A 27,855-nucleotide genomic window follows, 5' to 3' on the forward strand; every position below is an offset into this window, starting at 1 on the left:
ATTAAATGCTAGGTTCCCATGACCATGGAGGTGTGTGTGTGTGTGTGTGTGTGTGTGTGTGTGTGTGTCTATGTAAATAGGAGTTTGGTGAAGGATATGATCCTTAAGGGCAGTGGTTAGCAATATTGTGTGTGTGTGTGGCGGGGTGGGGGAGGATACAGAACCTTGAACTCAGGGACAATCTACCACTTTTTTTTATTATTACTTTTTTTCATATTGAGACTAGATCTTGCTAAGTTTCCTAGGTGGCCTTGAACTTGTGATCCTCCTGCCTCAGCCTCCCAGGTTGCTGGGATTACAGTGTGCAAAGTCACCTCCAATTGAGAAACCCTGGAACTGCTTCCTGGGGTATAGTTGAGTACAGTCTGAGTCCTGGAGAATAAATAGAACTTGGATAGGAAGGGTGGGTGATGTGGAGGTTATATTAGTTGAGAAGAACCATTCAAGTAAAGACCCAGAAGAATATCTAGAGGAGTGCTACTGAAGTGTGGACCATGGATGAAACTATGTATGACAATTGTGGATAATCACTTGGAAACTCTTAAGGCAACTGTACAGAGTAATTTTATGTCTATCAACTGCAAAAGACTTTTATTTTATGTATCTTTGTTATTTTGTATTTCTAGAGATTCTTTTTCTTGTTTTATAAAAATATCTTTGGAATATTTAAACAAAAACATCACCAAACTGGTCTTTTGTCACTGAGACTGAGAGAGGCTGTGATGAGCCTGAATGTCAGGTGCACAGTAGGGAAATAAGATAGGCTAGTTATGGTCCAGATGGAGCATGAGGTCAGAGTGGTTTCTGAGATCTAAGTGTTCGACACATCTTGGACCTGGTATATAAATATTTTTAGGATGAATAAATGTCTGGAAAACCTCCAAGCAGAGGAGAAAGGACCTAGGAGTAAGGAAGGTGCCAGCAGTAGCTGTTGTGGAGATGGGAGTGACTTTTAGTAGGGTATGTTATTGTCAATTAGCCTGTTTCTGTGGTTTTAGTCTTCTAGTCACCTGATTATTTCTATTTAGAAGCATTTTCTATTCACTTAACCTTGGGCCATAATCCTGACTTGATAATGGCCCATTTGATGCTGTCATTTAATGCATTTAGGACCTCATGTGTCAAATTATGTACTTGCCTCTTGAGATTGTAAACACTTTTTAATATCTTTCACACAAAGTACTTTTTGTGATTATTTGGTGTTTCTTATAGCTGTCCCTTAAATAAAAATAAATAAAGGATATTGTATTTTGGTTCATTTGCTTCCTTTTAGAGTAGGAAATGGTCTGTGTCCTTGGCATTGTTTCTGTAGTGGTGTAGGTGGATGGTGACCACTGGTGTGAGACTGGGAAGCCTGTAGCCATGGGCCTGTGCACATCTTCTTTAGAATCTTTAGGGAGCTTGAGTTTGCTGAGACTCTGTCTGTCACCTACCTACCTTCCTACCTTCCTTTCTTCCTTTCTTTCACTCGTTCGTTCATTCTTTTTCCCAAGACATATCCTTCACTAAATTAATTGTCTGATGAAACAAAATACAATACTCTGCAGAGAAAGATAGCTGTGTTTTGTACTGGAAGTCAAATGGATGTGTATATAAATATGTAGGATGAATACTTCAGAAACAAACCCAGATATACATATTATATTAGGTAATACCTAGATTCAGTGGTATTTAAAAGGGAAACATAAAACACCTTAAGATGATAGTGACTTCAAGCTCTATGTGATATTTTCTTCAGTATTTAGTATTCAGTAAAATCTTTCTAGATAGAAGAAGCAAGAATATATGGCTCATAATCAAGAGAAAAATATTATTAATAGAAACAGTAAAAGATCACCCAAATTATATGGTTAATAGGGACTTTATTATTGTTATTTTAAAATATATTCATATCTATCTATCTATTTATTTATTTATTTATTTATTTATTTATTTATTTATTTATTTACTGGGTACCAGGGATTGAACTCAGGGGCACCTGACTACTGAGCCGTGTCCCCAGCCCTATTTTGTATTTCATTTAGAGACAGAATCTCACTGAATTGCTTAGCACTTTGCTTTTGCTTAGGCTGGCTTTGAACTCGAAATCCTCCTGCCTCAGCCTCCTGAGCCACTGGGATATAGCTGTGCGCCATTGCACCCAGCAAAATTTCATTAATTGACGCATAAAAATAATACATATTTATGGAGTACCATGTAATGTTTCAGTACATGTATACACTGTGATATATTCAGGATAAACCTGTCTCCTCAAGTGTTTATTCTTTACATGTGGTGAAACAGTTAGAATCTTTTAGCTTTTTTGAAACACATAGTACATTATCATCATCTGTAATCATCACTGTGTAATATACCACCAGACTTATTCTTCCCGTCCAACTATAGCTCCATTGATCAACCTTTCTCCATTTTTCCCTCCTCACTGATCTCCCTAGCCTCTGGTAACCATGTTCCTACTCTAAACTTCTGTGTGACCAACTCTTTTAGACTGCATATACAAGTGAGATTGTGTGGTCTTTCTGTGCATGGGTTATCAACTTAACATAATGACCTCTAGCTCCAACCGTGTTGTGGCAAAGAATAGGATTTCTATTTTCTTATGGTTGAATAGTATTTTATTGTATATATGTACCACATTTTCCTTATTCATTTATCAATTGATAGATACTTGGATTGTTACCATTTCTTACTATTATGAATATAGTGCTACAGTAAACATGGGGGTGCAGATCAGATGTCTCTTTGACATACTGATTTAATTTCCTTTGGATAGGTACCCCGTAGTGGCATTCCTGGATCATATGGTCATTCTATTTGTAATTGTCTTGAGGAACTCCAATCTTTTTTTTATAATGATTGTACTAATTTACATTACCACCTTATTATTTAAGCATTACCATTTTTACACATCTTTATTAGCACTTATTATCTTTTCATTTTGAAAATAGCTATTCTAACTGGAGTGAATGATATCTATCTTGTTGTGGTTTTGATTTGGATTTTCCCAGTGATTTTTGAACATTTTTTTTCATTTATCCGGTGACCATTTATATATCTTCTTTTGAGAAATATCTTTTAAGGTTTACTGCCCATTTTAAAATCAGTTTATTTGTGGGTTTTTTTTTTTTTTTGGCTTTAGAATTGTTTGAGTTCTTTGTATTTTGTAGATATTAACCCCGTCAGATGTGTAGTTCGAAAATATTTTTTCCCATTCTGTGGGTTGCCCCTTTGCTGATTATTTCATTTGCTGTGTAGAAGTTTCTTAGTTTGATTTGTAGTAATTTTTTAAGTTTGTAATCCCATTTGACTATTTTTACTTTTGTTTTCTGTGCTTTGGGGGACTTTTCTAAAATAACCTGCCCATTTCAATATCCTGAAGCATTTCCCCTACATTTTCTTCTAGTAGTTGTATAGTTTCACTAATTCAAGTCTTTAATCCATTTGGAATTGATTTTTGTAAACAGTGAGAAATATAGTTTTATACCTTACATGAGTGTTAAGTTTCCCCAGCACCATTTATTGAAGAGACTGAACTTTCTTCAGTGCATGCTCTTAGCACCTGTTTTGAGGATCATTTGGCTGTAAATGCCTCAGACTTTATTCTTTTCTATTGGTCTGTGTGTCTGTTTCTTTACTAAAACCATGCTGTTTTGATGACTAATTTTTTGTAGTATATTTTGAAGTCAGATAGTATAATGCTTTCTGGTTTGGCTATTGTTTGTTTGGTTTTTGGTTCCATACAAATTTTATGGTCGTTTTTCCTAGTTCCATGAAGAATGTCATTGGTATTTTGTTAAGGATTGCATTGAAGCATTGAATCTGTTGGCACTGAATCTGTTGGTTTCTTGATACTACCAACCCATGAATATTTTGCTTAGGCATGAATATGGGTTGGATTTCTTTGACCACATCAAGCATAATATTTTATATTATGTGTCCGATTATTTCAATCTGATGTGCTTTTGTCATTTTCCCCCCATTCCTACTTTTTTTTTTTTTTTTTTTTGCAACTCTGGCTCATGATGCCATGTGTTATTTCTTAAAGTGCTTAATTTTTGAATATTCTTCCTTCCTACTGTCTCAAAACTAATTGCTCTAAGTAATATATAGAGCTTTAGGCTTTTTCCCCCATTTGTCATGAAATGTATGAAATTCAGACCATTCATCAGAAAGGGGAAGTAGATGTTGGATTGCTTCTTAGAAGATCTGTGTTCCAGTTTTGACACCTAATACTTACATACTGAATTATTTGTGGTACATTACTTTACTAACCTCTCTGCATCTGTTGTTTTATCTTGTCAAATAATTAGGTTGTTAGGTCATTAAATGGCTGTGGGATGAATGACTGGTTTCAGGAGCATGGTCTAGGCAGTGGCAACTTCACATCCACTGTTTCTGCAATTTCATCATCTACAGAGGTACTGTGCAAATTACCTTAGAATTAAAGAGACATAGCATATATTACCTCCTTCCAGAATTTAAAATTACTTATCTAGATAAGACCCAGTAGCTCTTAGACAGTAGCAGAATGAATCCAAGGTAGCATATTCTTTGGTAGTTGAGAGGAAGTAAGTGAAGAATATTCTGGACTGGGGCGGTATTATGTGAGAGGTAGGCTCTAAGTTGAGTTTTGTAGGGAGAGCAGCACTTAAATATTAAGAAGGCAAGAGGACATTTGAGGCAAGGTGACTGGAGACAATCAGTGAAGATTTCTGGGGCACAGTCACTGTAGTGAGGAAGTGAGTATAGGGAAGGGAGGAGTGGGAGGAGATTAGATGGAGAAATTGGTTGGAACTGAGTTGTGATAACTCAAATGCCAGGCTTAGAGTGAGAACTTCATTCTGTATTTAGAGAGCTCTGGAAGGTTTTAGGCCAATCAAATGATATATAAACGAAATTTCAAGATATTCATCGATATATAGAATAACCAGGAATGGTATATTATTTGGGTCCTGTTGGGAAAGAGATGGCATAGAGATGGCATATGCAACAGAACAATTAAGAGGAACTTAAGAAAGAATAGACATGAAGTCAAGAAAAGATTTGGAAAGCATTCCAGGGGTAGCAGCTGCAAGTTGGGGAGGGAGGTGTGACTATTGGACAGGGGTGACTGAGCCATGTATGCTTTATTGTCCAGCTGGCTCGCTCAGGCTTCTTCACTTGTTGGTGTTCTCCCAGTCCTTACAGCAGAAAGAGTGCAAGAAGCCCTAAGTGATTTTCAGGACTCTGCTTACATGAGACTGGTGAATACACCACTGCCCAAAGAAAGTCACAGGACCAATCCAGATTCAAGGGGTGGAGAAATAGACTCTAGTTTGAGGAGTTGCAGGGTCTCCTTGTCAGGGTGTAGGTGAGCAGAGAGGGAGAACTTTAAACTTAGCACAATGTATGAAACAAGAAATAATGTTTTCACTGATCTTTAAGATTAAAAAAAAAAGAAAATTTCAACTGCTACTTATTTTAAACATGGTTGATATGAAGTTCTGTGGCTTAAAATTCATATTTTATTCACTTTGTGAAAAGTTAGGGTACTCAGTGGGGAAGAAATTTACCTTTAAAAGGTAAGAATACTTGCTGTGATATGATCACACAGCGATATAGTTTTACTAAAAATCAAGTAAATTCCCCAGGTCTTTCCAGTGAATAAGTGGATGGAATTTATGTGCAGTTTTGTTTGACAGTGTGTATATTGTGGCACAGGACTGAGAATCTTTGTTGTTGTTTTAAAATTTCTATTTTCGTTTCTGTTCTGTGTTTCCTTTTCTGGACAAACACTGATGAGGAACCCCTAACGTGGCCTGCTGTCATTTCTCCAACTTGTTCATTAGTCAGTTAGATCCACTAAGTCAGAGGTGAAATGAATTAGACCTACAATTAGACCTACAATTCATTAAAAGTGTAATTAGTGTTACAAGAAATAATTAAGAGCACAGTGAAAATGTATACAAAGGAAAGACCTTACCTAACCTGGGTGCTTTTGTCAGGGAAGATTTACTTGAGATGGGCTTGTAAGACTGAGGTCATAAGAAAACAGATTGAGTTACCTAAGCGAGGGCGGATGCACTGGGAAGGGATTTCATGGACTGTTGACTGCTTTACATCTGATGCAGGAAGAACAGAACAATTGAGCAAATGAGGGGAGACCTGGGTAATGTTAATCTTAGAGCAGTAGCTCTTAAATCTATGAATTACCCCGGAACTTATAAGAAATGCAAATATGTACTTTTAAAAACAACTTTATTGAGGGCTGGGGCTGTGGCTCAGTGGTGGTGCACTTGCCTGGCATGTGTGAGGCACTGGGTTTGATTCTCAGCATCGTGTATAAATAAATAAAATAAAGGTCTATCAATAACTACAAAAATATTGAAAAAGCCCTCAGCTTTATTGAGATACAATTAACATACCACACACTTCACCCTTTTAAAGTATGTAATTCACTGACTTTCAATACATTTAGAGTTTAGAACATTACCCTGTTTTTCAACCATTTTTTGAGAACATTTTTGTTACCCTACAAAGAAATCTCAAAAACTACCCTTAGCCAGCTGCCCCTAGTCCTTCCACCTTCTCTCTTCAGCCCTAGTGGACACTTGTCTAGACATCTTATTCTGGACATCTCATATCAATGGAATCTTACAATATGTGGTCCTTTGTGGCTGGCCTCTTTCACTTAGTATTATGTTTTCAGGGTTCGTCCATGTTGCAGCATGTCTCAGTATTTCATTCATTTTTATGGCCAAATAATGTTCCATTATTTAAAAATATAAAATGCAGGGCTGGGGTTGTGGCTCAGCAGAAGAGTGCTTGCCTCACATGTGCGAGACCCTGGGTTTGATCCTCAGTACCATATAAAAATAAATAAGTGAAATAAAGGTATTGTGTCCAACTACAACTAAAAATAAATAAATAAATAAATAAATAAATAAATGTGGTGTGTGTGTGTATAAAATGCAACTTCTTGAGTTCCACCTTAATCTTACTGCATCAGAAATTCTAGGGGGTACTCTTCTGTTACCTGTATTTGAATAAGGCCTCCAGGTGAAACCCAGGCTTACTTGCAGGGTCAAGAGATACTGCTTCGGAGTGGCTGGAATGAGGGGGATGTGAAGCTGGAGAGCTGGGTTATTCTTATCATTGCTGGTCCTTTGTCTTAAGGATGTTGGGAAGTTATTGAAAGGTTTTTAAACAGAGCTGTGAAATCATCCAGTTGATGTTTTAAAAACAATTCATTTAACTTTTCAATAAAAAATAATTTGGGGGAATCTAACTAAAGGAAGCTATAGGAAGCCCTTGAGGGAAGATGTTGATATGGCATTAACCAGTAGCAGTAAAGATGGAGAAATGTGGATGGGAAAGCTTTGAATGCAGAAAAGCCATATGTGTGTGGGTGTGTATGTGTGACACCAGGGAGAACCAAGGTGAGATCCAAGTTTCTAGGTTGGGCAGGAGAGTGGGTGGTGGTGTCACCACTAAGGTCTTCTGATTTTTCTGTCCTATGCTGAACTCTTGGTTACTCATTCCTCTCTCTAGAATCTGTTCTTTCAGACAACCCCAGGGAAAATATACTGGATGACCTTTGAACATGGATACTCTTGAGAAGACACACTACATCTGGAACCATAAGTAGTGTAAATAGCAATGTGTGTGCACACACTCAGCCTCTAGTAACTGTACAAAATTAAGAATATAAATGTCTGAGAAGGTAGAAAATAATGGTATCATCAAAGTGTTTAGACATAGGTTGTGTGTAGAAGTCTTTCCAAGCAAGGTGCATTTGCATGATTCAGAGAGAAAAGATGGAATGTTTTGAGGAAAGAGGACAAGAGATTGAAGGTTGTAGCCATTTCTAAAAAGAGTGCCTGTTAAGATTCCAGGATTCTGAAGGTGAGATAGAGTCTAGGGTGGCTGGTGAGAGGCCTGGTAATATAGGACCAGGAGACTGTGGAACTTTTTCTTTTTAAAGCAAGAACCAATAAGAAATTGTAGAATTCTGAAAGGCCATGACCTGTGTTCAAGAAGAGCACTCTTGTCTACTTTTAGATGAAAGTGGTAGGACAGTAAATTTCTGGAGGTGAAGATAGCAGCCAGATGGGGGCTGTGAACTAGGGAATAGTAGGCAAGCTATGAGGGATAGTAGAATTTCCAGGATTTGGCTGCTAAAGGAAAGAGCCAAGGAGAAAGGATAGCTTGGGGTCACTAGGAAACTGGAAGAGAATATGGCTGTTTTAGCTGGTGGTGGAAGAATTAGGGAGAGGGCTGTGGAAGACGCTGGTTTTAGTTTTCATGATTCAGTACTTGGAATTAAACATTTTATTATAATTTCAAAAAAATTATTAAATTTGAGGTAACAGATTACATAGATTTGTTGATCTTTTAAAATTTTAACTTAGTATTTTTCTACCTATTTTTAAATTCACAAAGAATGAGGAGCAATTATTGCTTTAGTACCTTGTAATCTGGATTGTGAAAAGAATTGACTAAGGTATTTGGACAATACTAGTTCCAACCAGAAAATACAGGTGAGGGCTGGGGTTATAGCTCAGTGGTAGAGCTCTTGCCTAGCATGTGTGAGGCACCACTTCGATTCTTAGCACCACATATAAATAAAATAAAGGTACATTGACAACTAAAAAAGGGGCTCCTTATGTATATATCTAACCACCTTGCAGAATACCTGTCATTAGCAGAATAGAATTCAACTAGCCTGTCCACACTAGCCAAACCTAGGAACAAAAAGGCACTATGCATTCATATGTGTTCTCAAGACTGCACCTTTTAATTCTCTCATCTCTGCTGCACAGAGGAAAAGAGAAATGAGACGGTGGAAGAGGGAGAACAAGGGGCTTCATCCATGTAAAGGGGAATTAACAAATGTCTCCAGTAGGGTCCCCTGGGGACCTGAAACATCTTTCCTGGTTTTCTTTCAGAATTATAGATTAAACTCAAGAAGTTAATATGTAATTAAATCCAATCACTTCATTAATTTCATAACTGAAATGTATAGGCAACAGTTTATGTTCTGCTGTTTTTGAGTTTAAGGAATATTTTTTAATAGATCAAGAAGTTACCATTGTCCTGCTAATCGCTGAATACTTCTTCTCATGATTTGATTCTGGAATGTCCCAAAAGACTCATTTATGAAGGCTTGGTCCCCAGCTGGTAGCGCTATTGAGAAGTGGTGAAAACTTCAGAAGGTGGGGCCTAGGTGGAGGAAGTAGGTCACTGGGAGCTTGCCTTAAGGGGTAAATCTTGTCCCCGGCTCCTCCTACCCATCTCTGCTTTTGAGCTGTTGCAATATGGAGCAGCTGTGTCCTGCTACATGCTCCTTGCTGTGATTTTCTGCCTCACCATAGGCCCAGAGAAAAGAATAAGAGACCAGGGACTGAAACTTCTGAAACCATGTGCCCAAATAAATCTTTTCTCCTTTAAGTTGATTTCCTTAGGTATTTTGTCATAGCAACCAAAACTGGCACATCTGTCATCAACGAAAATATCACTTGTATTTTTTTAGTTGTCAATGTACCTTTATTTTATTTATATGTGGTGCTAAGAATCGAAGTGGTGCCTCACACATGCTAGGCAAGAGCTCTACCACTGAGCTATAACCCCAGCCCTCACCTGTATTTTCTGGTTGGAACTAGTATTGTCCAAATACCTTAGTCAATTCTTTTCACAATCCAGATTACAAGGTACTAAAGCAATAATTGCTCCTCATTCTTTGTGAATTTAAAAATAGGTAGAGGCAGTTATATACCTGCCTCATGCCTTGACCAGTACCAGGAACTTTCTAGAATACTTCTGTGTAATGATGAAATGAATGAGTCAGTAGATGAATGGAGGAGATATCTATTTATCTATTCATCCATCCATCCATCCATCCATCCATCCATCCAACAAAGGAGAAGAGTTGTACTGATGTCACCAGTGTCTAGCAAAGGATTCCATTTGCTGAAGAATAGAATAGCTCAGGAGGTTTGTGGCCTTAGAATAAAAACTAAAAATAATAAGGAATGTCTGGTGAATTCTTTTGACATGCTGGGCACTCCACTGCGAACTGTACAAGCTATTTAGTTCTCATTGCCATTTCTTTAAGCTGAATTACTGCCTATATTTCACAGATGAGTAGATTAAGGCTTTGAAAGAATAAGTAACTTGCCCAGCAAGACAAACATACATCATTTTGTGACTGTTTAGGACTATTTAATCTCATGACTAAAATGTAACCAAAAGCTAATGGATGAGGATTAGGCCACATTGTGTTAGACCACAGAGCCACCTGTTCATAGACCAGCCGTGTGCCTCATAGACCTCAGCAACATGCTTTCCCTGTTTGGACTAACCTCCCTACCTTTTCTACACCATCCCTGTGTTACTGCTGCCAAACTGACATGGTGAGTGTATGGTGTTTCATCAGCGTGGTTTATTTTTGTAGCTGTGTTAAGTTTTGCACTTGTAGGCAGTTCTGTTGTCATGCTGAGTGGCCAACAAAGTGGTGGTGTTATTGATAATAGAAACAGAAGGGTGAGGAGAAAGAGACAGATGGATGGGTTGATGTGTGACAACAAGGGTTTTTTGGTGTTCTCTTTTACCAGTGAAGTTGAGGTGGTGATGGGACATTTAAACATAAATTTTCAGAAAGGCATTAGAGCTGTGGTGTTGGCCTTTGTGAAAGAGGCCAGTTTCAAGATGCAGATTTTAGATAGGTCCTTCCTCATAGAGGTGACAGCTGAAGTTGTGGGAGTATATGATATCACCAAGGGTAAAATTATTAGTATGAAGAGAAAACAGATTCTGAAGGATTTTTTGAGGGTTTATGTCTTCATTTTGCCTAATTCGGGTGTGTCAGTATGCACTACATTCCTGTCCTTTTTGCCTGTAGGTTATTACCATGTCTCATGTATTAGCAGTCATATTTTACCTCTATCTATCTATCTATCTATCTATCCATCCATCCATCCATCCATCCTAGTGGTACTGGGGATTTAAAGTATACTTCTCTAAATATTATACTTAGTATACATCTACATAACATACTTCTATTTACCCTGACATTTTAGTTAATTTTCTTGTACTTCATTTTAGTTTGACATTTTCTTTTCTCATCATAGATGTGCTAGAATGTTTCTAAGCAAAGAATATGGGGGCACAAGCCACACTTTCAGAAAATATATGAGTTTTTTTTCTTCTGTTTTTGCTGGTTTTACAAAACAGTAATTTATAAACTGTATTTTTAAATAAATTCAGTGCATATTACTATACTAATGAACTATGTACATTATAAAATGTGCACAAAATAGCAATTAAATGATGAGATACAGATAACATTATCTTTAGTTTTATTTTTTAATGATAAAGTGTTTCTTTTTTCCTCACCACTTTTTTTTAGTGAGAACAATGTGAGCTAATGATGAATATTATAATTTGAAAATTTGCTTTTAACAGTTGTCATTGCTGAAAAAGATAATTTACAAAACACGTAGATGCAAATGACAGATGAATATTATTAGAATTAAAGAACAATAGAAATCATTTTCTGATTCCACTCTAGTCATGTAAAGGTTGTTAAAATTTTGATACTTAAAATCACACTGTATTATCAAATATCCATCTGTTATTCCAGAAAATCAAGTGAAAGATGGTACATTTTTATATTTAAAAAACTCATTGATGCTTTCATTCAAAAGACTTTTAGGAAACTAGAAAAAATCTGTCTAGGTTTTTTTAGTGATAGTTTTTATAGTTGATAGCATTGTTTTCAGTAACAAAATAACAGTATCAGAATTTCTTAAAGGTGCTGAAGATTGAACTCAGCACCTTTAACTTTAGCTCTGCCACTGAGCTACATCCACAGCCCTTTTTATTTTTTGAGACAGAGTCTTGCCGAGTTGCCTATGCTATCCTTGAACTTGTGATCCTCTTGTCTTAGCCTCCTGAGTTGCTGGGATTACAGATGTGTGCCATCACACCTGGTATCTGTGTGGTTTTAATAACTGCTAGTTAGCTTATCCTGAAAACCATTCATTATTTTATGAAAAAAATCAGCAAATTTGGAACACTTGTTTTTTATATGAAAGAAAAAAATCTTTAAAACATACTTGAATTTCCAATGTCAACATTATGTTTTAATATAGTAATGTTAAGTACTTAATAGAGTTTATTTGCATGGACTATGATAAATATGAAGATTATAGAAACAGAAAATATTTGTAATTCAACTGAAACTTCTTTTACCTCAAATACACCTGTTATTATGGAAACTCTGTAAGGTATATTTCTAAATGCCAAGTACTTGGGAGGTAGTATGAAAAATAAATACTTTAGGATGATGAGATGTTTTTAAATTAAAACTTCTCAAATTAGAATGATGATTTAGCATTATAAACATGACGAAAAGAAATCAGTGCAAGTTGTTCAAGAAAGCATGACCAAAAAAGTTGACTGGTTAAAAAGAAAAACATGTTAAGATTATTTTTCAAGCTCATTAATTATTTGTTTAATAGAAAAACAAGTGTCTACCAAGTATTAAGAACTGTGCTAATGATACACAGATGGGAAAAACACAGTCTGTGCATCATTAAAATTGTATCGTTTTAATTTGAAACATACAATAATGATTCTTTCAAAAATTGCCCTGTATCTTACAATCCGTCTTTCTTACATTCTGATTCTCTAAAATCCAAGCTTCAATTTCTTGCAAGACAGCCTCTTTGTCATCTTTGACTTAGTAACCTGGTATTTTCTTTCTAGTAAGATAAACTGAAATAGAAACCAGAGGCACGTGTAATCTCATTTTTAAGCATTGTTGGAATGCTGACAGCTGATGCTTGTTAGGGCTTATTCTATGCCTCTGCTGTCTTCCCCAACAATGAAACATTGGTGAGTGGCTCAATTAGGCATGTGTGCAGGGAACAGAGAATCTGACCAACTCCAGCTTAAACAGTGGTGTCATGGTGTCTCCTGGGAAATCTGGAGGCTGAACTTCATTGGGGCCTGCATTACTGGGATTCTTTTGTCCTTTACCTGATGCCTGTTCCCTCAAGGGTAAAAGGCTCCCCTGCCACCCCCATCTCTAGCTCTCACACCTGGATTCCAAGCAAGGAGACCAGGAGGGACAGGGCCAAAGGCCCATGCATCTTAATCTGTCTGCTGCACCAGGAGGGCAAAGCTGATTTAGGCACACCTCTCTGGCCCCAATCTGTGTCATGTGGCTGTGTCAGCTATATGGGTGGTAGGGAAATTAGAACTTTAGTTTTTTCAGCCCCCACAGGAGACGGAGGGAGTGGCTTTGGAGTAACTTGTACAGTGTCTGCCATAGTACTTCATGCCATGTGTATCCTCTTTATTTTTTCCCACATTTTATTTTATTGGTACGTTATAGTTGTACATATTGGTGGGATTTATTGTTACATATTTGTACATGCTCACAATTTAAAATATAGTTTGGCCAATATCACCCCCCATCACTCCTCCCTCCTTTCCCATGCTTCACCCCTTGGTCCCTTTCATCTACTGATCTCCCTTTGATTTTCATGAGATCCACCCCCACCCATCTTCCATTTTTCCTCTCTAGGTTTCACATATGAGATAAAATATACCACCTTTTGCCTTCTGCATTTGACTTATTTTTTTATCATGATGGTCTCTCTAGTTCCATCTGTTTTCCTTCAAATGCCATAATTTCATTTTTATTTATGGCTGAATAAACCTTCACTGTGTATATAGTACATTTTTTTTTCATTCATTTATCCATTGATGGACACTCAGACTGGTTCCATATTTTGGCTATGCTATTGGGAATTGTGCTAGTATAAACATGGGATGCATGTATCACTGTAATATGATGAGTTCAGTTCTTCAGGGTAGATAATAAGGAGTGGTGTAGCTGGTTCACACAGTATCCCTTTATGACAAGGTAATGCCTAGTGCGTCTAAGAGTCAAGTGTTATTTAAAGAATTTTCCATGAAATCACATATCTCTGAGTTACCTGCTCAATTGCTGAAAATTTCCTGGGGTCTTTGACAGGGAAAAGAGCCTTGGTCCCATCCTCCCTTTTTAGTTGAAAGGAGGAGTTGTCTTGGGGCCCTCTGCCTCCTCTAGTCCAGTCTAGCCTCTTCTTTGCTAATTTTGTCAAGTTTTAAGAACATCTCTCTTTCACTCTTTTCTTTCCTCTTCCTGCCTTTTGACTTTTTTCCATTTGAGATACATAAAAAGCCCTGACCAGCTTACGTCTACCTCATGTCATTAAAAAAAAAAAAAAAAGGAAGCTGTGGGTTTGAAGTATGAAAGTAGGTGAAATAAAACCTATTGCCTTTGAAAATATTTAGATACCATTTTATACTTTTTGCAGAAAGCTACATCTAGGGCAAAGAGGGAAAAGCTGATATGTTTGAATGAACAGTTGAGCAAGTGTCTTTTACTGCTTAGCTCTTATTTAATTCTCCACTAGACCTATTGAAAAAAGAAAGCTACTGGTTTCATTTCATGGATTTGGAAACTGAGGCTTATAAAGAAGCTAAGTAATTTCTCTAAGACAACCCAAATGACAGGACCCTGATTAAAACCTAAACAGTCTTATCTCTAAAGTACATGGGTTCTTTTTCTTTCTTTCAGTTCTCCTCTTTGTCCTTTGTGCCTCATTTGTCTATAATTAAACTTATTTTCCCACAGTTGTTCATATTCAATCTCAATTTTTTGAAAAATAAAACCATCTTACTCAAATTGTTTATGCCTCCTCATCTACCATTGCTTCCAAAGGTCCCAGGGTGCTGCTGAATCAGCTGTGCACACTCAGAATTTAAACATGATGAGACATGTCTGGAAGCCTCTGGAAGAAATTTCCAGGGTCTTCCTAATTATATAAGTTAACTGGCAACCTCCTGGGAAAGGTCTAAACCTACAAGAGGGAGTAAAGGCATGCAAGTTTACTTAGAGGTTATTGTCACAGAGTAGGGGATAAGTCTGAGTCAATTGCAATGCAATTTATTTAGCTTGTCTTCTGATCGACTCCCTTGGGACTCTTGGGGCCAGAAGGTTGCCAGTGAAAGCTACAGCGTCTTTACTAAGATTTCCATGGGTCGCTAAGTGTCCATGTTTTGTCAGCAAACACTGCAGCACAGCCTGGACAGCTGCCAGGGGGCCTATGGCTGTGGTTCATGAAGGCTTGGGTGCAGGCATTAGGGCCCTCTGTAGATCCTAGAGTAGAAAGGGTAAAGGTTTATCTGTGTTATGGCTGGGAAGACAGCTTGAAGCACATCTAAGGAGCTTGTTTCAGAGCTCCTGGATGTATTTGGGGAAAATGGTTCAGGATGTTAGAACCCTATGATAGCAATTGGAGGCAGAATCAGGGAAATACCAACATTTTTGCTTAATTCTCAGTTGCCATCCAGTTGCAATGTATTAACAATTTAAAATCATTTGAGTAAAGCAGCACATTATGTTCTTGCAATTTTAAAAATTAACTAATAGAATTAAACTTTCTTCATACCTTGTCAAAGCTAGAAGCAAAGTGTTTAAAAACATTCAGGATCTAGAGATTCTTCTGAATTATTTTGGTTATTTCCATTTAGAGATAGAATCCTAGAACATACTTTTTAAATTAAGGATTGAGAAACACTGGTGTTTGATCCACTTTTCTGTTAGACTAAACTGCTAGGAGCCACAAGCATATATACGATGTATGGCACCTTTGGTTGTAAAGTGACGCCAGCTAGCCACTGAGATGATTATGTTAAAATTTACATTCATATGCAAACTGGACTCCCGCTGTTCACCTTGGCCTGCTACCGGACTCAAGTTACGGGACTTTACGGGACTGCTGGAGAGTTCCCATTGGTTGGGGAAGGATAGTAGGAGGGAATTCCGGAGGAGGTGGGAGGAGACGGGGGGTTCCGGTCGGCGCGCGGTTCCGGTCGGACACCCTCGTGGGAGGACCGGTTTTTGACTTGCTGGCGCTGAGAGTGTTAGCGGCTTTTTCAAAATAAAGTTTTGTTCCTGCTTGATTGGCTCGTGATTCTGTGCCCAGCCAAGACTGCGGCATTTGGCGGCCCGTGCGGGGAACGCCTGAAGCTTAGAGGTGAGTAAATTGCTCGCCCCTGAGGGAAGGCGACAGGATGGATGACCTTCTCAGAAAACAATGTGTTCTTGTTTTGATTTATTTTGTTTTCATTTCGAGCTCCCTAGCCCTAGAATTTTCTCAGGCGAACTGGAAAAAATGGTTGGCTCAAGGTTTGAAGTTATTCAGCCCTGAGAAAGAGAAAATTGATACAACCATTGTCTGCTCCGTCTTTGTTTCATTCTGCTTCGGCTTTGTTTTATCCTACCTTATTGGGTTAGGTTATAGTAGATTAGAATCCAATAAAAAACAAACCGAAAAACTGTTAAGTAAATTGTTAGAGGTCCAGACTATGGTAGAAAAAACGCTAGGTCAAGCAAAAGAGAAGGTCTCTCAAGCTAGTCAGACAGAGGAGAATTTAAAGAAAGCAAGCTTAGAGGACAAGCAGCCATCAGGTGGAGAATTACAACAGGAGGTTGCTACCAACTCCGTTCTATCACCAGAGGGCGTAACTCAGCCAACAGCTCCATCTACCGCTGAGCGGCCCTCAACTACCGTAGTTGATGGACGGAATTCTGAGGCAGGACCCCAAAGATTAGCATGCCCTGTACTTGAGCAGGCAGGAGGGCAACGAATTCACCGTGCTTTAGATTTCAAAACAATAAAGCAATTAAAGGAGGCTGTAACGACCTATGGGCCGCAAGCTCCCTTCACAATAAGCATGGTTGAATCTGTTACCAACTTGGACATGACACCAGCAGATTGGGCTAACATGTGTCGATCTGTGCTAAACGGAGGACAATATTTGTTATGGAAGGTTGCCAATGAGGAATTTTGCATGGAGACAGCTAAGCGAAATGCAGAAGCTGGGTACCCTCAAAGAAATATGGACATGCTTTTGGGGAAGGGACCTTATGAGGGTCAAAGACAACAAATTGAATATGACCCTGGTGTGTACGCACAAATTGCTGTAGATGCAGTTAGGGCATGGAAAACTTTACAGGGGCATGGAGACTTACAAGGTCAATTATCTAAGGTAATACAAGGAACTAATGAACCTTATGCTGAATTTGTAGATAGACTTATTCAGTCAGCCTCTAGGATATTTGGAAATACAGAACAGGTAATGCCATTTATAAAACAACTGGCTTATGACCAAGCAAATCGTTGCTGCAGAGAGGTCATTAGACCATGGAGACATGAGGATTTAAACACATATATTAAATTATGTAGAGACATTAATGAACAGGGGCAAGTCTTAGCAGCAGTACAACAGGCTTTAGATGCCAGGCCAAGAACATGCTATAATTGTAATCAAACAGGACATTTTAAAAGGAGTTGCCCCATAAGAGGAGGGTTTAACAAAGCTGGATATCAAAGGAATAGAATACCAGGTATTTGCCCACGATGCCGTAGAGGGAGACATTGGGCTAATGAATGCCGTTCTCAAACCACCATAGAGGGTATTCCGTTATCAAAAAACGGACAAGGACCAAGTGTTTACCCACGATATCGTGGAGAAAGGTATCAAGCTCCATTGCCAAAAAACGGACTAGAGGGCCCAATGCCCCGGGGCCCCAAACCACAAATATATGGGGCAATGGAGGAACCCAACAGCCCCATCAAGGTAGTGCCCAGGACGCATTATCCATTAAATCCCTCATCAGACAAACTAGAGGGAGCGCAGGGCTGGACATCTGCGCCTCTGCCAGAGCAGTACTAACCCCAGAGATGGGAATTCAAATCATTCCCACAGGAGTAAAAGGACCTCTTCCCCAGGGAACAGTAGGCTTATTATTGGGACGCAGTTCTTCTACACTAAAAGGACTTATGATAAGTCCTGGGGTAATTGATCCCGATTATGAAGGTGAAATAAAAATTATAGCTAGTTCTCCAAGAGGTATATCAGTAATTTCACCAGGAGATAGAATAGCACAGTTATTAATAATACCCAGCCTGCATGATAAATTTTCCAGTTGTAATGTAGAAAGAGGTTCCAAGGGATTAGGCTCCACAGGTGTAGATTGGGCTATGCTGTCTTTAAATTTAGATTCTCGCCCAATGCTAAAATTAAAAATTCAAGGACATGACTTTAATGGGCTGCTGGACACAGGAGCTGACCTCAGCATCATATCTCGTCAAGAATGGCCAAAACATTGGCCATTACAACAAGCCACTCAAACGCTTCGAGGCCTAGGAGTGGCAACAAATCCCCATAGAAGTGCTATGGTATTAGATTGGAGGGATCCTGAAGGATGTGAAGGAACTATACAGCCCTATGTATTGGATCATCTTCCTGTAAATTTATGGAGACGAGATGTCCTAGATCAATTAGGATTGACATTAACAAATAACATCAATCCTAACGCGCCCACTACTAGGGCTAAACAAGGCTTTAGGAAAGAAAAAAGATTAAGAGAACAAGAACAAGGTATGACAGCACCTATTCAAATAGATCAAGAAATAAATAGACATGAATTGGGTTTTCAGAAAGGGCCACTGAGACAATCAAAATTACTTGGAAATCAGAAAGACCAGTGTGGGTTCCTCAGTGGCCCTTGACTAAAGAAAAGATACAAGTAGCCCATGACTTGGTCAGACAACAGTTAACGGAAGGACATATACAACCTTCCGTATCCCCCTATAATACTCCCATTTTTGTCATTAAAAAGAAATCTGGTAAATGGAGATTATTACAAGATTTAAGAGCCATTAATAATGAGATGGTTATTATGGGACCTGCTCAATCAGGGATTCCTCAATTGTCTGCTTTACCAAAAACCTGGCATGTTTTAGTTATAGATATTAAAGATTGTTTCTTTTCAATTCCAATTCATCCCGAGGATAGTCCACATTTTGCATTTACTATCCCTGCACTGAATCATGAAGGTCCTGATCAGAGATATGAATGGAAAGTACTCCCTCAAGGGATGGCTAACAGCCCAACTATGTGTCAAATTTATGTTAATAAAGCAATCCAACCACTTAGAAACCAAAATCCTGAACTACAAATATTTCACTATATGGATGATGTGTTACTGGCACATAAAGATAAAAACACATTACTAGAATGTTATGCCACACTTACAAATTTATTGAAAAATTATAATCTAGAGATAGCAATAGATAAAGTACAATTAAATCTTCCAATTAATTATTTAGGAGTTCTATTATCCTCAACCATGGTCCGTCCACCAAAAATTCAAATACGAGTAGATCAACTCAAATCACTTAATGACTTTCAAAAGTTATTGGGAGACATAAATTGGATAAGGCCTTATCTAGGCATACCAACAGGAGAGTTAGGACCTTTATTTGATATTCTAAAAGGTCCATCAGATCCAAATTCACCCCGCATGTTAACGCCTGAAGCAAGAAAAGTATTAAAAATCATTGAAACATATATGGAAAATATGCATTTGGATAGAATTGATATAAGTTTGCCTTTATTATTTATTGTACTACCAACAAAAAATATTCCTACAGGAGTATTTTGGCAAGAAGGTCCATTATTGTGGATACATTTATCTTATTCCCCTAACACTATTCTTACTAGATATCCTGAGGCTGTAGGACAATTAATACTCAAAGGAATAAAAGCAGCTAAGGGAGTGTTTGGGATTTCTCCCAATAAAATTATTACTCCATATACTATGGATCAAATTGATGAGTTAGCTAATGAGTTAAATACTTGGGCAATAATCCTGTGTAAAACTAGTGTTTCATTTGATAATCACTTACCATCTAATCCTTTGTTGTCTTTTTGGTCTAAGCATCCTGTAGTTTTTCCAAAAATGACAAGAAAAACCCCTATCATAAATGCTCCAAATATATTCACTGATGGGTCAAACAATGGTACAGCAGCAGTAGTTACTCCTGATCAAACTTTTACATTTTTAGTACCCAAACAATCAGCTCAAAAGGTAGAGCTTAATGCAGTATTACAAGCTTTTATGATGTTTAAAGATTCTGTATTTAATTTATTTTCTGATAGTCAGTATGTAGTTAATGCTATTAATTCCCTTGAAGATGCTGGTAGGATTTCCCCTTCCTCTACTGTTTTCTCTTTGTTTTCCGCTATACAAAGTCTAATCTGGGACCGAAAAGATCCATTCTTCATAGGTCATATCAAGGCACATACAGGATTGCCTGGAGCCCTTAGTATGGGCAATGAACTAGCAGATAAATCTACACATGACATACATATTTTCTCCACAATAGAAGAAGCTATAAATTTTCATAAAAGGTTCCATGTCAATGCTAATACTTTACAAAAGCGTTTTAAAATAACTAAAGAACAGGCCAGACATATAATAAAACAATGTCAAAATTGTGTGACATTTTTACCACAAGTTAATCTTGGAGTCAATCCTAGAGGACTAATACCTAACCATATTTGGCAGATGGACGTCACACACTTGCCAGAATTTGGAAAATTAAAATATTTACATGTTACAGTTGATACCTCTTCCGGATTTTTGATGGGCTCCCTTCATGCCGGAGAAAAAACTAAAGATGTTATAGCTCATTGCTTACAAAATTTTGCCACTGTGGGCGTTCCAAAACAGTTAAAAACGGACAACAGTCCTGGTTATACTTCCTCCTCTTTTAAACAATTTTGCTCATCATTTGGTATTACTCACATAACAGGAATTCCATACAATCCACAAGGACAAGGCATAGTTGAAAGAGCTCATCAAACTATTAAAATGTACTTATTAAAACAAAAGGAGGGAATTAGAAAGGGGTATATATCCCCCAAAGATAAACTTAAAATAACCCTTTTTACTCTAAACTTTTTAAATTTAGATTCATCGGGACTTAGTGCTGCGGAAAGACATTTGTACCCCAAAAATGTACATAAGCCTAAGGTACTTTGGAAAGATATTCTAACAGGACAATGGAAAGGCCCGGATCCAGTGATAGTCTGGAATCGGGGCACTATCTGTGTTTTCCCACAGGATGAACAGCAACCGATTTGGATTCCAGAGAGATTAACTAAAACAATTTCTACAGAAAAAGAAGATGATTTGACTCAAATCCATAACAGCTGACATCCAGAGCTCCAGCTTGGCTATTCTTACATCTGCGACAGTGATTAACCAAGGTTTTTTTTTTCAGTATCTATTTTATTATTGCATTTTTCCACATCATAAAGTTCTATTTTATTTTTGAGCTCATACAAACCTAGGTTAATGTTTTTCTGATCAGTTTTATTTTTTGACTGTGTTTTATTTTTTATTTATTTATTTATTTATTTATTTTTTTTTTTTTTTTTTTTTTTTTGACTGTGGAGTTTTTAAACATTGCAATGGAGATTTCACCTAAGTATAGTTACAAGGCCTTTATTTACTATTGTCTTATGTGTTGTATGTTGTGTGCACACTTCTGTTTTGTGTTGTATGTCTGTATGTGTGTATGTCCATATTTCTTATATGAGGAGCGCTCATGAAAAAATGGATCCGAATTTTTTCTTTATTCACGTGATTTATATGGTTTAATTTAAATTAGGTGAACAGCTGTTTATGATTGTTGTTAAAGATGGTTAACAGATCTGTTTGTTTACTAATTTAAATTTGGTAAACGGCTGTTAAGGATTGTTTTTAAAGGAGTTTAACAGATCTGTTTGTTTACTTTCACCTTTTCTTTTTATTATATTTAATAATTCTGTTCAGGATAATGTCTCTTTACCATCATTGCCAGAATTTCCATCTCCATCCCAATTCCAGTGAAGACTGAGATAAAACCAAACTACAGCTTCTATGATAGCTATCACAGTAAACTGTATAAACTGATGCATCAATGAATATAACTCAACAAGTAATGCTATCAAGGACTTGATTTACTTTGGGAGGATATGGACATATTGATAGACTCCTCCAATTTGAACTGCTTGCAGAACTTGCCTGGACTATATATCAGTTGCATACATTGTGAAATATCATCTGGTGCACCGAATTGTGGTACTGCTGGCATATTTTTGCTGATGGTGTCACCAGTGATGCAATTTCCTTGCCAGCTCACCCCATGTTTATTGTGGTAATACTGGCATATCTTTGCTGATGGTGTCACCAGTGACGCAATTTTTCCAAAGGAGCCGTCAATTGGCTTGGTGTCGTGGCATTTCTGTATCCTCCTCCCTTCTACTAGTGATGGTCTAAATTTGGGGGCCAACAGAGGTGAGGCAAAGAACCTCACCCCCCCACTGGCACCAAGGCTAAATTTGGGGGCCAACAGAGGTGAGGCAAGAACCTCACCCCCCCACTGGTGCATAGGCCTATCCACAAGCATGGCTGAATGCTGGACCGGTAGTCAGCGACGGGTTGCTCTGATTACAGTGGATTCAACCTAAGACAGGAAGCTGACACCTAAAGGTCAGTTCTCCCATGACGGGTAAGAACCATATGTTAAATTGGACAACCTACCAGGCACGGTCCCTAGCCACATTGCTTGTTGCTTAATTAAACAGAAGGGGGCAGATGCTAGGAGCCACAAGCATATATACGATGTATGGCACCTTTGGTTGTAAAGTGACGCCAGCTAGCCACTGAGATGATTATGTTAAAATTTACATTCATATGCAAACTGGACTCCCGCTGTTCACCTTGGCCTGCTACCGGACTCAAGTTACGGGACTTTACGGGACTGCTGGAGAGTTCCCATTGGTTGGGGAAGGATAGTAGGAGGGAATTCCGGAGGAGGTGGGAGGAGACGGGGGGTTCCGGTCGGCGCGCGGTTCCGGTCGGACACCCTCGTGGGAGGACCGGTTTTTGACTTGCTGGCGCTGAGAGTGTTAGCGGCTTTTTCAAAATAAAGTTTTGTTCCTGCTTGATTGGCTCGTGATTCTGTGCCCAGCCAAGACTGCGGCACTAAACCTGTAACATTTATTCCTGAATTAAATTAGCAAGTGAGTTTGAATAGCTTTTCTTTAATTTTACCTAGAAATCTCTGATGTTTCTGGCTGAAGTGATAATTCTTTAATCATCCATTCAGTTAATGTTTATTGAAGACCACCTGAGTGCGCCAGTCCCTGTGTTTACAGAACGGGCATTGTGGAGGAAGAGGGAAAGGAAAAAAGGGAAATAGATAAGTAGATAAAATTTTAATAAATGGAGACAATAAAGCATCAGCAAAGTGATTAGAGTGAGGGTTGTCTGAGACCCAAGGAAAAAGTACTGACTCGAGTGTCTTCCTGCCCTTCAAGTACGTGCAAACATTTTGTGTATTTATTAACAAGTGTGTATTCAGTGTCTGTTGTGTGCCAGCCACCACTGGTGATACAGCAGTAGGCAAATCAGAAAACCCTTGCCCTCGGGTAGTTTATATTCTAGTAGGGGGAGGTGGACAAACAAACATGTGCATGTTACATGCTAAATGCTATGGTGAAAAAACATTGAAAGGGTGAAGTTCTGCAGTGGCTGGTTAAAATGTAAAATCTGGTGGGCAGGGGAAGGCTCACTGAGAAAGTGAACTTTGCACCGTAAATTAAGAATGAAGATCTGAAATCCAACCCAACAGGTGGATGAGCTTTTCCTGCACAGGGTATTTAGTAATTAGTTTAGACTTTGGGGACCACACTTTCTCTATTGCAATTACCCATCCCTGCCATTGTAGGGCAAATTAAGCCATAGACAATATGTAAAATGAATGAGTGTTGATTTGTTTCCACATAGCTTTATTGTGGCACTGAAATTTGTATTCATATAATTTTATATGTCATGAAATATTATTTTGATTTTTTTCCAATCATCTAAATATGTACAGGTCATTTTCAGCTGCAGGCCATATAAAAATAGTGATATTTTGCCTGCCTCCAGTCTAACCCAAGAGATTTGGCAGTATTTCTTCCCTTCAGTTGCTGTGTATGGTATGTAATGGTGTATATTGATAAAGTGAATGCAACTTTCTTCCTTTTGTAGATATCTTCCTGTTTTAGGTCCAATACCCTGGTTGCTGCTTTATGAAGAAAGTAGTGAAAATTCATCAATTGATCCAGTTACAAATATTTACTCAACTTTTTTTCTTTATTATTTATTTATTCTAATTTGTTATACATGATGGCAGAATGTAATGCATTTCATATTACACATATAGAGCATAATTTTTCAAGTCACTGATTGTACACAAAGTATTTTCACATCATTCGTGTCTTCATACATGTACTTAGGGTAATAGTGTCTAACTCATTCCATCTTCAGTCCTATCGTCTTTCCCCCTAACTTCCCCTCCCACCCCTCTCCCCTATCTGAAAGTTCCTCCATTCCTCCCATGCTTCCCCACCATCACCATTATGAGTCAGCATTCTCATATCAAAGAAAACATTTGGCATTTGGTTTTTTGGGATTGGCTTACTTCATTTAGCATTATATTCTCCAACTCCATCCATTTACCTGCAAACGCCATGATTTTACTCTCTTTTAATGCTGAGTAATATTCCTTTGTGTATATATGCCAAAGTTTCCCTATCCATTCATCTACTGGTCTACTGAAGGGCATCTGGGTTGGTTCCACAATTTAGCTATTGTAAATTGTGCTGCTATAAACATTGATATGGCTGTGCCCCTGTAGTATGCTGCTTTTAAGTCTTTTGGGTATAAACCTAGGAGTGGTATAAACCTAGGAAGGTCAAATGGTGGTTCCATTCTCAGCTTTCCAAGGAATCTCCAATGCTTTCCACATTGGCTGCACCAATTTGCAGTCCCACCAGGAATGTATGAGTGTGCCTTTTCCCCCACATCCTCACCAACATTTATTGTTCTTTGTATTCTTGATAGCTGCCGTTCTTACTCTAGCATTTCTCTAATTGCTAGAGATGTTGAACACTTTTTCATGTTTGTTGACTGATTAATATCCTCTTCTGAGAAGTGTCTGATCAGTTCCTTGGCTCATTTATTGATTGGGTTATTTGTTTTTTCTGTGTTAAGTTTTTTGAGTGCTTCTCCTGGTCTTGTACCACTTAGTACCTGTATTCTTACCCTTGATTATTGTTATCATTATTATTACCTTGATTATTACATTATTTTTTTCATTCTTCTTTATTTAACATCAACACATTTGAACTAGTTTTTGCATATCATGTATTTCCTCATTAAGCTTTCAAATAAAATCTTGACCAAACGTGTGGGAGGCCATCCTTGCACGTGATTTGAGTTATCTCCCTGGCTGGGTGAGAGGCGCGTAGACTCAGCGGTGTCAGAGCCTTCCCCACCCTGTCCCAGGTACGAGGGCATGCCTGGCCACTGACCCGAAGACCCAATCGCTGGCCCTGACCTTGGGATGCTGCCCCCCTTAACCTTCATTGGATGGGATGTTTCCTTGAATTTTTTGTTCCCCAATAAAAGCTCACTCCCTGGCCTGCTCTCTCTCTCTTGCTAGCCTGTTCTGTAAACTTCGCCACCGCATTAGGTGGGAAATAAAGGTAAATGAGGGTCTGTCTCTTTAATTTTAAAACTCACTAGCAATTTTTTATGCATCGAACCTTCTTTTATGAAGCCAGCACTGGTCGCATGGCAGAAACGTGTTTTAAAAAAAAAGTTTTTTGAGTGCTTTATATATCCTGGAGATTAGTTCTCTGATGTGCTTGACGTAAAGATTTGCTCCCATTCTGTAGGCTCTCTATTCACCCCACTGATTGTTTCTTTTGCTGTCACTCACTTATTTTTAATTTATGCCTTGCAGTTTTTGTTTCCAGGCTCTACTGTGTGGTAATAGCTTTTATTTAGAAATCTTCCTGATAACACAGTATTTCTAAAGATATTTGAAGCAGCAGTTGAGAATTTTATCAGGTGGTATTACACTTGGGTGCAAACTATAGGAAGCTGAATAAAGAGTGGCTTACCTTGTTAGGGGTTTGTTTGTCTGATATAGAAAAGTTTAGAGTAGGCTGTGCAAGAGAAGACTGGGGTGGCAGCTGTGATTCCTGCTTCCTGCTTAATCTTGGCATTTGTTTTCACCTTGTGAAATAGTTTCTGTACCTCCAGGTACTGTGTCTTCCTACTTCTCTGACCCTTTTTTGTTAATTTCCTTCATGACCTTCAAGAACCTTTGAAAAACATAAACATAAATCGTTGTAAATGTACTCTAAATTTTCTCCATTTTTTTTTTTCCCACAAACAAGGAAAGAGAAGGCTGAGGGCAAAAGGAGACTTTGTCTTTTAATTCATGAAGTGGAGTCTTCCCAAGGACAGTTTGCCTTACATCTACTTGGCCAAAACTATATCATGGAATCACTTCTACCTACAGTAGCATTTGTGTAAACAGGTTTTTGTAACTGAACACATTGCTCTCCTAACAAAGCAAACTTCTTTTATTAAGAAAGGGAAACTGGTTACTCGGTAAATAGCAACTGTCGGCCTTGGCTAATAAGTGTATTTAAATAAAAACAAACATGGGAGTTATAGGTACCTTCCACCCATGGATAAGTTGACACAGGTGAGTCAGAGATTGTTGTCCCACAATTTACTACTCCTTCATTTGCTCAGTAGGTTTTTAAAATATTGATTGTAAGTTGCATTACATTTCAGAAAAGCTGAAACATGGAGAGAATAAACCTCATTGTGTGAAGGAAGTGATTGTGCATGGTATTGTTATTTGGACTCTGGGATCATGCCCAGCACATGAGGTACCCTTGGTGGCTTCCTATTGCTACATGGGAAGCTTTTTTGTCATCTGCAATCCACCCTGAAGGCCATGAGCTCTAAACAAACCATCTCTGCCTGGAAAGCTTGGACCCCAGTGTTTTAGGCCACAGTCACCTCTGTAGATCTTAAAAACAACTGGTAATGGTGTGACTCATATTCTTTCCTGATGCTAAGGCCACAAACATCCATTGGGAAACTTCCTTCTCTGGGTTAAATTTTTTCCAGTTTGTATAGTGGGTGATTTGCTATAGTATTAACTACTTTATATGGGTCTTAGTTTTTTTCTTTTTTCTTCCATTTCTTCTTATTTTTTTAATTTTTTTTTTGTAGATGGACAGTGTGCCTTTATTTTATTTATTTTTATGCGGTGCTAAGGATTAAACTCAGTGCTTCATACATGATAGGGAAGTGCTTGCTACTGAGCTATAGCCCAAGTCTTCATTTCTTCTTTTTACTCATTTAGCTTTTCATGAAAGAGTCAGGAATCATGGGGATCAGTGGCTAACAAAAGGCTTGAGATTGGGCCTCTTGTCACAACCTGAGCACTTGGTTTATAGGAAACATAGCATCTCTGTGCCATAGACCACTCCCCTCCTGGCTGTTCTCCACGGAATTCATGTGTTTAAACCTAAGCTCCAGTGCAATGACATTAGGAGGTGTGCTGTTGGAAGGGGATTAGGCTCCAGAAAAGTAACTTGTTCTTTCCACCACATGAGGACATGGCAGAAAGCTTCCATCTGAGAACCAAGAAATGGGCCCTCACCAGACTTCAATTCTGGAGCATCGTGATCTTGGATCTCTAAGCCTCCATAACTGTGAGGAATAAATTTGTTTATATGCCACACAGTCTGGTATTTCATTATAACAGCTCGAATAGAATAAGATGTCCACTATATAAGTTACAAGTATACTAAATATCCAACAATAGAGTAGTAGTTAGCTGTATATGTACATGATGGGATTTTCAGGCAGATATTAAAATTAACGCTTTTAAAAAATGTCAGTGTCTAGAGAAAGTATTTATGATATGTCGTTGAATGAAAGGAGCAAGACACAGTCTGTTTTACCAGGTGTGATCCTGTGAAAGGAAAGATCAGTTGTACCACAGGGATTGCATCAACAGATGTGTCTGGTGTGTGCCAAGTTTGTATCAGTGTGTATAG

General features: G+C 38.2%; 1 protein-coding gene across 1 annotated transcript in view; it reads left to right on the plus strand.

Annotated features, from left to right (window-relative positions):
* Positions 1-27,855, plus strand: part of SH3BGRL2 (SH3 domain binding glutamate rich protein like 2) — an 84,617-nt gene that overhangs the window by 19,572 nt on the left and 37,190 nt on the right. The window lies entirely within an intron of this gene.

The sequence above is a fragment of the Spermophilus citellus genome (genome assembly GCF_964194105.1).
Source record: "Spermophilus citellus genome assembly, chromosome: 5".
Lineage (NCBI taxonomy): Eukaryota > Metazoa > Chordata > Mammalia > Rodentia > Sciuridae > Spermophilus > Spermophilus citellus.